Here is a 13,576-nt window from a genome sequence, read left to right as displayed (position 1 = left end):
AATTAAATTGTGTTTATTAAGAATGAAAAGAAGAGCATTCCATTTTTTTTTTACCAATTGTTTATGGGGCTATGTTAGAATAACACACATTCATATTTTAATCATGATAATATAGATAGATAGATAGATAGACCTGTCTTATTTTTGCTCTCGTCCCCAATCGCAAAACCAGATCTCCTGGGTTAGAGAGCGGCTGCCCTATGAGTGCGCCACCATTGCATGTACAGTATTATAAAGATTTTGTCTGTTACTGTTAAATTCAAATGCTAACACCGTTTTTATTGACAGACCAGTTCATACATTTTTTCAGTCGTGCCATATTGCCTTTTAGCCATATGAGACCATTCACATCCCAGCTGCCTGGTGTGTATCCTGATTGTCGGTTCTGAATTTGGGAAGCGCTGGATGCACTCAGCACACGCCCGAACCAGCATGGTGTAATTCCATTGGCTAGCTTAACATGCGGCATGTGTTTGTTGATTGGTTAAAAATATGTTGGCGGGTTATCTTAAAAAATCTTTTCTTAAAACATTTTGATTGGCCCAGCATTGTAAAAGCCTCGCCCAAAAGCATATTTAAGTACAGATATTTGGACCCAAAGGCCCGGGCAGGTCCCTCGTGGCATTGGAGCTTGCCGGTCCATCCCCGAGACACACCATTATCTGTTTTCTTTTACTATAAAGAAGCAAAACATGGATTCTGCAACAACAAAACATACCGCTAAAGCAGAGACCGGTGTCATCATTATAGAAGATAACCAGTCGTTAGAACATGAACCAGAGAAATCTAAACAGGTAATTTGGATCTATGCCTGTCTAAAAACGTTCTTGGGCTTATAAACCTAGCTTATTTATGCTCCAAAGGGCTAGAAAGGCTAGACTTGTGTCCTGTGTCTGTGCTATGCTAAAAATGTATAATCTCCCCTGTTTTCTTAAATCTGTCAAGAGAAAGGTGGATGATGTTATGTCGGTGTTTGAGCAGGGAGAGATACCCATTGATGCATACGTAAAACTGATTCAGCCTGTGAAGACCAGCTTTATGTGGTCGGCTCTGTTCCAAACAGAAAATAGGTTTGCATAATTTAGTGAAATATAAATATATAAAGTATATTTGCTGGCTTAAACATTTTTATTTTAGGTGTATTACCGACTCACTGATGGGTTTGGACCTGGTTTTGAATTTTCATTTATGCATCCTATATGTATACATTTTCTTGTGTTTTTGTTTCTTTTCAAGTGAATTGCAAATGTATACAAATAAGCTTGTGTGATTATTTTACGGCTGTTTCTCCAGCTTTTATTCATACTTTAAACAATTTTAATGTATAGCAAACAATTTGTAACTCAAAGTGAAGACCAGATCTTATTTTGCTATGTTTGGAATTTTGCTTCAATAAAATTTGTTGTTTTTAAGACACTTTGACATCTTTTTTTGAATCATTGAATAAAACTTGTTGTTTTAAAACACTTTTGGTATCTGAAATATGCCTTGCTTTATAAAGGGCATGGTTTAACAAGGTGAGCAAGGTAACGGGATGCTCAAGGGGTGTTTTGGGCTGTACTGCCAGGTTCCTTGGGTGTGTCATAGACTCTCTCTAAAACCTTTTTTCTTGTACGTCCACTCTGAAAGTTATTGTTTTAAATACTTGGGCATCTACCATATGCCTTGCTTTATAAAGGGCATGTTTTTTTACATGGTGGGCAAAGTAACGCTATACCCATGGGTGTGTTTGGGATGCACTGCCAGGTTTTTTTCCCTGGATGTGTCCTAGATTCTCTCTTAAACCTTTCCTTGTACATCCACTCTGAAAGTTATTGTTTTAAACACTTGGGCATATGCCTTGCTTTATAAAGGGCATGGTTTTACAAGGTGGGCAAGGTAACGGGATGCTCAAGGGGTGTTTTGGGCTGTACTGCCAGGTTCCTTGGGTGTGTAATAGATTCTCTCTAAAGTTTTCTTGTACATCCTCTCGCTGGGTCTGTCAATCACGCTCTCTGTACTCTCTGTACACACCCCGAGCGCTGCAAGCAGATAGGAGCAGGATGTCTGCTCCGCCCCATTGATGACTTACCTTTTATGACACCTTACAGGCTCCCAAATGTCCGTCTCGGATCACAAAGATGATCAGCCCCAGTTTTAGCATCAAGGCTAAGATAGGCCGACCATTTTTTCCTTGCGCACGACTGACAAAAGGTCCGATGCCGGTCAAACAGCGCACCCGACAACAGGCAGAGATCAGACCGCGGGGGGAAATGCCCATTAACCAGGTGGCAGCAGGTGGGTACCGAAAATGCCAGGGGGGCGGGACATACACCTGTCAAAATCTGATGATGTATAATAGTGATGCCCCTATACTACTACTGTATCTTTTTTTTTACTAGAAAAAACAATATTTAAATCAGCCATAATTAAAAATAGCTATTTTCTGATGTTGAAAAATGTTCTTATCTTCAGACATGTTACAGTATGGGCTACAGATAATTTCTCTGATGTCTCATCATCTCATCTTGTATTCTCAACTGCTTTTCCTGGAGAGGGTCACAGTGGCAGCACATCAGCCCAGACTTCCCTGTCCCCAGGTACAGATTCCAGCCCTTCATGGGGAATTCCCTGGCATTCCCAATCCAGCCGTATCTTGGTTCTGCCACAGTCCCTCTGATCAATGGGATATGCCCAGAGCATTTCTAGGGGGAACCGCCTGTGGGATTTCCTTACGACATCCCCAAACCTCCTCAACTGGGGCTCCTCAATCCAGAGGAGCAGCGACTCTGCTCTAAGGTCTCCCAAACCTCTGAGCTTCTTACCCTTTCGTGTCAGCCCAGCCATCCTTCAAAGAACCCTCAATTTGGCCATTTGTACAAGCGATGTCATTCTTTAAGTCATTGCCCACAGCACATGACCATAGGTGAGGACAGGGATGTGGACTGACTGGTAAACTGAGAGTTTTGTCTTCAGACAACATTTCTCTGATATATGCATATACAGTAATATCTCTTGTACTCTTGACTCTTCTTTGATTAAAAGGTTAATGTAGTGGGATAGACAGTGAAGTCTTTTTATTTATTTTCATTTTTACAAAAGAAAAAATCTACAGAAAGCATAAACAGCACATGAAAGGGGCTTTTTAAAATCAATCAGTCAGATGTTTATTTTATAGAACACCCTTCAGTAAGAACTCTTACACAAATAATCTTAAAAGAGTAAGCTAAAATGAGTCACAGAGTGTCATAAAATAATTTAAAACAAATAAATACATAATACATTATTAGAAAACACATTGTAATAAATGTAATAATGTATTAATCTGTAACAGTAAAGATGAACTGAGAGGACATGTGAGTATACTGTATGAAATGACAATATATAAAAACTGAGAACAGTATAGTTATTGCAGGTCGTTGAAAATGCAGAATTAAAGTAAAAGTATTACTGTTCAAAATGCAAAGAGAAAAGCCACGTTTTTAAGCATGATTTTAATGTGTTCACTGATGAACGCTCACAAACAGATATACAGTAGACCCCCGCGAAGACACGGTTCTGGGTTCGCAGCCTCAGTCGTTCGCGGATTTGTCCTTAGAACCTAATAAATTGTTAGAGGAAACCACAAATATCCTCTGCAATTTTTTATTGCTTATTTCATGGCAATACTGCACTGCAGAGAGAACAGGAATCAACCGTAGAGGAAAACTCGGCTTGGGATGGTGAAAGTAGCCAATCCGAGAGCGTTGTACTCTACTAGAATTTGAAACTGCAACTCCCAGCAGTCCCTGCAGTGGCTCTGATTGGTTTTCTGCTGAGGGTGCAGGGGCTGTACTTATTCGTTTTGTCCTGGATCGTTTCATGGTTGGGGTCTGGACTGTCTGCTGTCCGCCTGTGTACATGAGGACTGTAAGTGGATTCATTGCCATCCTGTGAAGAAAGGAGTGCTCCTGAACCCGTCTTCATCATTTCAGGAACTACCAATAGGACTATCTTTACATTCTCATTCAACGTGCGGATCTCTGGACTATCTATCTTCATCATTACATTTCATCCGTTGCTGTTTTTCATGGACTTTACTGTGTGTGTGTTTTGTTGGTGCTTTGTTGTATTTAATGTACAGTATAATCGCTGTAAGGGGAACAGGAGTGGTATCATTGTTTTCGTTTGTTTTACATTCTTTATTTGCTGTTTGATTACCGGTTTCCTTTGTTTTTGTCTCTGTTTGTGAGTCCGTGCAGGTCTGGCCAAGGCTGCGTGCATCCCTGGAATCTCCACTATAAAAATAAATAAATCACTGTCTTCTTGATGGTATGAATCTTAGCGGCACCGAACCGCTACAGTGTTATTCATTTCTTCTTGCTGCTGATTGACTGCTGCCCTGTGATACATCTCCAGCTGAGTCTTCTCGTGTTTTCCGTTTTGTTCTTCTTAATCCTTAAACCACTGCAACCAGCTATTGTCAGTTCCCAGTGCAATTTACCAGCACACTGGAGCTGATCAGTCAGTGCCATACATTCGTTGAGCAGCCAGCTCTTGACCGCTGCCAGCTCCTGCTGCACTGCAGCCTCACTGTCCCTGGGATTGAGCCGCTGCACTAGACTAGTGTTTACCTCTGTGTGCTTGAGTGTAGCCAGTTCAAGCGCAGTTGGCTCGGTGATTTACTGAATTTCATTCATGGCATCACCTTGTACATATTGTTCCAATAGTTTTTTAAACAGTTTTTATAGTTCATTAGCAGTGTGTAGAATGATCAGTGTTGCGGTAATTGTGATGCTCTTTGCATGAAAAAAATGTGTTCCATTTAAAATTTTACTTTTTTTTGTGAATTGTGACGTTTACTTAAAAAGTGCAGCAAAAAAGTATTTGGCGTCCAGTGATGCATTAACCCCCAAGTATGTAGTAGTTTAAGGGTTAAAGCCCCAAGATGCCACCAAAATGCCCTGCACCTTCTAAGGCTTCTGGCATTAAAAACGCGTTTGCATGAATTACAGTACATATAGCAGTAACATCGGTATTTTAAATTCAGTACAGTACTGTACAGTATACGGGTTTACCTGTACATTCTTTTTTAGGTAATGTATTAAACTGAGGTTGAAATGCAATTAAAGTGTTTTGGGGCATATTTATGGTTTAAACTATAAAAATAGACATTTTTTTAACCACATACATAATTCGCAGTTTTTCACAATTCGCGGGTCCCCTAGGAATGTAACCCCCGCGACTTTCAGGGGTGTAATTTAACAGAATTCCACAAATGAAGATCTACCAAGTTAAGTTTCAGAGTCAGCTAGTTGAATCCTTTTTTAACTTGGTACTTGTTTACTTGAGCCCATTGTCAACTCTGAATTTTGCAAAACTTTTTCATAATGAAGATATACAAAATCATTTACTTCAATGTCTTGCTAAAGACACATGTGATACTGTTTTTTATACAATGTTACTTAAGTATATGGATGCAGGTCTTTCTAAGTGAAAATACACCTGCATTGCTGTCAGATGTACTTCAACACCATTCAAGTGTAATATTTTCAAGCAGTTAATAAGCATACATAATCCCACTAATGATTCCAAGGATTAAGTGGTATCATCTATTTTTGCATTTTGCCTTGGGAATTGTTGTGGCGCTCTGCACCTGCACTTGGTAAGGAGTGCTGTGCAATAACAAAGTCCTTCTGTACTATTGTATTGTATTTCTAAGGTGTGAATGATAGATTGGTCATCTAGCTCTGTAAAGAGGATTACTTGTGTTCTGTGTATTGCATAAACCCTATTTTTAAACTCCCATTGCATGCCCAACCTACCTGGAGGGCTCTCTCTGAATTGCCTTTCCCAAGATTTCTTCCTTTTTTGGCCTTACTCTTAGCCTTAATTTTTGGGAGTTTTTTCTTGTTTTTTAGAAAGTCAAGGCTAGAGCCTGTTAAAGCCAATTAAGGCATTGCATTTGTGATTTTGGGCTATACAATAAATTGTTGTTGTGGCTGTTAAAATGTTTCTCCTGAGCTCCAAAACTATTTTTAAAAAATCACTTTGTGTTATTTTTCTGCATTGCATTTACAAATTCAGAAAATGGAGCAGCAAGTAGGCTTAAGTTGGGTTGGAACAACAATCTTCATTCTTTTTTAAGAAGCTTATCCAGTTCAGGGTCATCGGAAGCCAATGCCTTTAAACTGTAAAATCAATAAAGAGTACTTGAGGGCCATCTTCCTGATAAATAACCAGAACCATTAATCAGTGGTTTGATAGCCACTTTTCTGTTCTTTCCTTACGGAAAAGCACATTGCAACACAGCAGCAAGTGCTAAATAACAGCAGTAAGCATCAATAAAGCGTCTGAAATGCTTGCAGTATGTTGTTTGCTTAATTTATACAGAAGCATTGACCAGATTTTTTTTTACCCATTATAGGAGAGGCATTTTTCGCAATTTATTACTATCTGTAATGTTTTTATAATTCTGGAATTAGAATGTAAATTCACATGTAGTACTTAACATATATTAAAAGATAAACTTGGTATTTTCAGATTAAAGTTATTTATTCATAAGCATGGTAAGTATTAATTTTCCACATGAAACTGTGCTCTAAAGTGAAGTAGTTTTTATAAATTAAAAAACTGCCTTGTCTATTCTTACATTTTAAATGAAGATGATGGGATGAGTCAAATGTGAAGACAGATGCCTTAAAATTTACTAAATGCATCCACTTTGAAGTGGCAAAGGTTTCAGTCTGAGAGAGTGTGCCTTTTCACATTTCTGAGGGATCCTTTTGACAACAAAAATTAAACTGGAAGCAACAAATTTTATCACAAACTCTTAGTACTATTTTAACTCCTTTAACACTGTAATAAACACACCGACAGTTTTCAGAGTAAATACTTTTATTAAATGGAAAATATGAATAAGTGGAATGCACCATTTGGGATAGACAAATGTATGATAAGCGTACAAATAAGAGAGTGGACACAAACTAAACCAAGATACCATATAGGAGTGCAAAAACATGAATCAAATAGAAATCCTAACACCACCTAGGTTTTCCTTTGTCTAACTCACTCTAACACACAGTTTTGTTTTTCAGAGTTTATACAACATTAGGATAACAGATGACCAACACCCACCATCTTAAACAGGCACAGAGTGATGACTCAGTATATCATGTGACCTCCATGTCACTAGATTGGAAATAGACATGACAACTGTAAACAAAATGACTAGGTCCACATTGAGATATCTGTGCCTACAATGTACAATATACAAATACAAAAAGGCACTTCAGTGACATCACAGTAGTACATTAAATAAACAATAACAAATGCAAAATTTCCAAAAATTAAGAGAGCAACAAAATTGGATCAGGAAAAATACTAAAATACCATATATAACTATTCCTTAGAAATACAAGGAGGCCATATACCACCATTTGGAAAACAAAGGCACATTATTAGTGCACTGTGGAAAATGTATTACATACATCACTGACCATCATATTGTACTGTACAAAAAGATGCAAAGCAGGATGTTTTTTAAGTATTGGTGCTTGGCTGAGCATTTTGTATCCAGTGTAACAAGAATGAGTCGGAGACATCATAAAGAGTTGGGGCAGCCACCCATATAATATTTTCTCAGCTGCAAACTTGGTTTTTAGTAGCACAATGTGCTCAGGTCAGAGCCTAGAACAGAACTGCCTGTACTGAGGCAAGATGGCAGTTTTAAAGTTCTGGAAGGGAATTTACATCATCGGTGCAGGAACTGGGAGTGGCGTCCTCGTGCCCGGAGGTGACGTCATTCTTGGGGCTGGCAACAGGCGGGATTTCCCAGGAAAGGTCTGCAAGGGACTGAGAGAGATAGTCAGTACACTCCGCCACCCCCTGGCCTGGTGTAGAATTACTAGTGTTTAGGTCCTTCAGCTTTTTCCCATGTGCATGTGTGTGACAAGGCCCCCCCCCTTATCTCAGACCCATCGGGTCAGGCGGACCTGTCCGGGAGGTGATGGAGAGAACCCTTACGGTGAACAAGCAAAAACTTATACGATTGGAGGTCAAGAAACCACCTAATGACTCGTGGATTTGACTCCTATTGAAGGGCCATCCATTGGAGAGGTGCATGGTCTGTCACCGGAGTAAATTCACAGCCCAAGAGGTAGTACCTCAACTGTGTAATCGCCCATTTTATCGCATACCTGGTTTCCCGATTCAGCAGTTTCCTGCTCAGGTACATGATGGGGTGTTCAACACCATCGACACTTTGGATCAGGTCGGCCCTCAGGCCTGTGTCCGAAGCGTCCGTCTGGAGTATGAAAGGAAGTGAAAAGTTGGGTGCTTTCAATATGGGTGCTGACATAAGGGCCTGTTTTAGGTCACAAAATGCAGCAGTAGTCTTGTCAGTCCATACCTCGTGGTTTGGAGCCCTCTTCTTTGTTAAGTCTGTCAAGGGCGCTGTGCTCTCAGAGAACCGGGGTACAAACCGATGGTAGTACCTGGCCAAACCGAGGAAAGCCTGCACTTTAATATGCCAGTTTAATATGGCATTAACTTTGGAGCACTGTGGCTTCACGGCACGCCGACCCACCAGGTGTCGTGGCGAAAAATTGTCACCAGAAGGCTTTTTACCTGAAAATGAAAGCTATTAGGACTCGGGATAGGCAAACAGAGTTTTAAAGCTTCATTGCAGTAAAACAACACAAATAACAACACGGACTCAACCCAATACGGCCAAATTGAGCTGAGCCCCGAACAGTTCAAAACCCAAAACTTATATATCATTTCTTATCACTTTGACCTCATTCAAATAGCTCATTCTGCACCTGTTCTTACTGTCCATTGTTCATCTCTAGTTTCTGTTTTGCTTATTTCTGATTGGTCTTTGGCCTGGCAGATGTTTTCCTTTTTCCATCTTTGGACTTTTATGGTGTCATTTCCTTTTCTAAGCCTTTCAAACTATGTTATAATGGTGGCTTGAAGCTAAGCTTTAATTTAAAAAAGAAATATGGTATGTGCTTTAATTTAATCATTGCGTGGCAGTTCTGACTTGCATTTCTATCTACAGTAAGGCAAATGCTTATATATTTGTCTATATTTTTTTATGCTAACACATGAATACACTAATTTCACTTTCATGCATTACATCATTGTGACCTTGTTTATAGCAAAGCCTGTTGCTGTATTTTTTGCTGATTCACCAATCCAGCTGGTTTCTCACATGTCCACCAACGCCACCTTGTTCTTAACTTCCTATCTTGTCCGCACAGGTGTACGGACAGTTTCTATGTGTCATTCCTGTCCTTCTTTTCCACACTAGCAATTCTGCTTCAAATAATGCAATATGACAGATTTTATAGTTAACCATTTACTTTACTTATCTTATTTGCTTAATCATTCTAATTTATGCTTAATCTAATATTTTAATTAGCTTTTAATTACTTTTTATGGCTATTTATGTTAATATGCTATTTATGCTAATATAGAAATTTTTCTCTTCTATACAGGTAGCCCAAATATTTAGTCTTCTTTAATCCAAAGAAACACTTCATGGGATTAATTCGAAGCCCAGCTTCACCCAGCATCCGCAATACCGTTTCCACCTGCCACACGTGGTCCTTCCATGTGCTGGAATAGATGACAATGTCATCCAATCCAAATAGGCAGCACTAAATGCGTTATGAGGCCGGGGCACTCTGTCCACCAGATGCTGGAAAGTTGCCGGCACCCCATGTAACCCGAATGGTAGGACCCGGTACTGCCATTGCCCACTGGGAGTGCTAAACGCGGTCTTAACCTTTGTGGAGTCCATTAAAGGAACCTGCCAGTGCCCCTTCGTCATGTCAAGTGTGGTCAAAAATTTTGCTTGTCCAAGCCTCTCAAGCAGGTTGTCCATGGGAGGCATCGGATAGGCGTCAAACTGGGAGACTTGATTCAGTCAATGGAAGTCGTTGCAAAACCTCCAACTCCCATCCGGCTTACGGACCAAGACAATTGGACTGAACCAGGGACTATAACTTTCCTCATTCACACCTAGATCCAGCCTGCGCTTGATCTCAAGCTCCACCTCTGCCTTCTTTGCTTCGGGAAGACGATATGGGCATTCTCGTATGACAACTCCGGGTTCTGTCACTATGTCATGCGTAATCAGAGGTTTTTCCGGGTTGCTCACTCACTACCTCCGGAACTGACGAGATCGCTTTTTCGAGTTCAACTCAGAATCGAAGTTAAGGTTGTCGTTCTGAGCAAAAAAAGAGTGGGGCTGAGCGGAGGAGGGATCGGGATCCTTCTCCTTCCACGGTTTCTCCAAGTTGACATGATATACCCGCTTGCTTGGCCGATGATTGGGTTGTTTCACCAAATAATCAACAAGCCCTTCCCTCTCCTTAACTTCATATTGGCCTTGCCAGTGGGCAAGCAACTTAGAATGTGAGGTAGGGACCAATACCACGACCTGATCCCCCAGTTGGAACTCCCGGAGAGCTGTGTAATAATAATAATAATAATAATAATAATAATAATAATAATAGTGGGCCTGTGCTACTTGCGCCTCTTCCATGTGACTTTTTAAAAGAGGTTGGATTTTTCCGAATCGATCACGTAACTGCGCGATATACTCTAATATATTGATAGAGGGAAGAGCCTCTCCTTCCCATCCTTCTTTTAAAACATCCAATAGTCCTCGGGGTTGTCGTCCATATAACAATTCAAAAGGGAAGAACCCTGTAGAGGCTTGTGGGACTTCCCGATAAGCAAAGAGCATGAGGTGGAGGAGTTAATCCCAGTTCCTCCCATCCCCGCTGACCACCTAGCGTAGCATTTGCTTGAGAGCCTGATTTAACCTCTCAACAAGACCGTCGGTTTGAGGATGATATACCATGGCCTTTAAGTGCTTTATTTTAAGTAACTTGGCCTTTCCTTGAACATCGCCGAGGTAAAGGGTGTCCCTTGGTCTGTAAGGACTTCTTTAGGGATACCAACACGTGCAAATACTCCCGCTAGTTCCCGTGCGATAGCTTTAGTAGTGGCAGAGCACAGTGGAACTGCCTCTGGATATCAGGTAACATAATCCATGAGGACTAATATATATTTGTACTCGGGCTGAGGGCTCCAGAGCTCCTACTATATCAACCCCAATACGGGGTTGATGGGAACATCAATCAGGATGAGGGGAACGAGAGGAGCACGGTCCCTTGTGATGATGTGGGTTCTGGCTCCACACTCCCTTTGATGTTTGGGAATCCTTGAACCCAACACCGTCGATAATGAAACCGAGAGAGCTAGTCAGTAAAGGCAAATAATTGAGCATCTGAACAAGGGGATGGTTAAAAGTGAAAACAGTGCTTTTATTAAAAACAGTCAACAAAATAAACAGTGTTCATAAATAGTGCAGTCCATTCAAAAAATAAATAATCCATTAAAGGTAAAACGTGGAGGTTAAAACAATAAGAAAAAGCAATCCTTTAAAACGAGGTGTAAAATCTTCTTTAGGAAGCAGTTCTTTAAAACAACAAACAAGCTTGGTGCTTTTCTGGTAGCGTCTCACCTGCTTATCCCGTTTGGGCCAAGCAGCAGGCAAGACGCTCTCTGCAGCTGCCCTCCTCTACACACACACACGAGACTGGAGACCTCCCGAACCCTGGCTCCGGTATGGCACTCATCCCAGTCCCCGAGAACTTGGTTTCCCACAACGCCAGGTCGCCCACGTTGGGGATTCCAGCACCAAGTCTCCCGACTTCTGCTGCCTTTCCATGGCCTCTCTGCGGCCAGTCGCCTTCCCTTGGTCACTCCCGCTACCTGATCGCTCAGCGGGAGCGACATCAACACAAACACCTGGGTGTCGGCCTAACACCCAGCTTCCACGCAGCTGTCCATGAGCACTCATTCGCTCGCCCGTCCACTCGCTCTTCGCGGCTCGCTCTCTCTCTCTTTCACCGACCTGCTTCCTCTCCTTTCCTTTCTCTCTCCATTTTTTTCCTTTCCTTTTTTCTCTCTGATCGTTTCTTTTTTCACCTCCACAACCGACTCACGCTTCTTTAAAATGACGAGGGCCACAGCCACGGGACAATCATGAATGTGGGCAGTTCCTCACCTGTGCACTAGGTGAGAAACGCCCACACCCTACGGATCGTCCCGCGGCCCACTATGGCCCAACGTCCCCTCGCTAAGCCGCGAGCGCATCGATTACTTATTTAAAATGAATGGCCTTTGCTCAACGAGCTGTGGACCCATAACACCACATTCCACCCCCCATAAAACTCCTGTTGCATGGGAAGGCTCCACACCACTGCCAACCCAATGCAACTGGAGCTCAGGTCCACAGCTCGGCCACTCTACACTGCACTAAAACAATAAAAGCACTAAAACAATCCCACTAAAACAAACCAACCCAAGCCCCCTTCATAAAAACAGGACATTAAAAGAATAAGAACTTTAAAAGACAATTAAAATGACAGCAATAAATAAATGTCCTTAAAAAGCTCAGTCCTCAAAAATGTCCTCCTCTGGCTTGGGTACGTGGGTTCTTTTCAAAAGTCAGTTACCAATCCCACTTGCTGCTCTGTCTCCTCTTCTGGCCTCCACTGCTAGCTCATCCCACCGCTGGGGAATATCCCACCGCTGCCACCAAATGTGACGATGTGGGTTCTGGCTCCACGCTCCCATGGCTGTTTGGGAACCCTTGAACCCAACACCGTCGATAATGTTACCGAGTGAGCTAGTCAATGAAGGCAAATAAACAATTGAGCAAGGGGTGGTGCAAAAAGTGCAACAGTGCTTTTATTAAAAGAAAATCAAAAACAAAATAGTGTTCCATAAATAGTGCAGTTTCAATAAATAATCCATAAAATGAAAAAAACGTGGAGGTTAAAACAATAGAAAAAACAATCCTTTAAAACCAGAGGTTAAAATCTTCTCTAGGAAGCAGTCTTTAAAACAACGATAAATCCGGTGCAACGTTTCTGTTAGCGTCTCACCTGCTTATCCCGTTTGGGCCAAGCAGCAGGCAAGACGCTCTCTGCAGCTGCCCTCCTCTACACACACACAGGAGACTGGAGACCTCCCGATCCCTGGCTCCGGTATGGCACTCATCCCAGTCCCGGAGAACTTGGTTTCCCACAATGGCCAGGTCGCCCACGTTGGGGATTCCAGCACCAAGTCTCCCGACTTCCGCTGCCTTTCCATGGCCCTCTGCGGCCAGTCGCCTTCCCTTGGTCACTCCCGCTACCTGATCGCTCAGCGGGAGCGACATCAACACAAACACCTGGGTGTCGGCCTAACACCCAGCTTCCACGCAGCTGCCCATGAGCGTGCGCTCACCACACGCACACACCGCCTGTCCGTCTCTCTTGCACCGCATGCTTCCTCGCTCCCTGTAACCTCCGTCCTCTTTCCTCATCTCCTTTCTCCTCTCTCCATTTTTTTACCTTCTTCCACACAACCGACTCGCGCTTCTTTTTAAAACATGAGGGGCCATCACAGCTGTAGCATAAGCCACGGGAGCAATCACGAATGTGGGCAGTTCCTTACCTGTGCACACGGTGAGAAACGCCCACATCGACGACTGCCCCGCAGCTCGCTACAACATCACCCCCCTCACGAAGCCGCCTCGGTGCGGTGATTA

This window comes from Polypterus senegalus, chromosome 16 (assembly GCF_016835505.1).
Source record: "Polypterus senegalus isolate Bchr_013 chromosome 16, ASM1683550v1, whole genome shotgun sequence".
Taxonomy (NCBI): domain Eukaryota; kingdom Metazoa; phylum Chordata; class Cladistia; order Polypteriformes; family Polypteridae; genus Polypterus; species Polypterus senegalus.
This window is presented reverse-complemented; position numbering follows the sequence as displayed.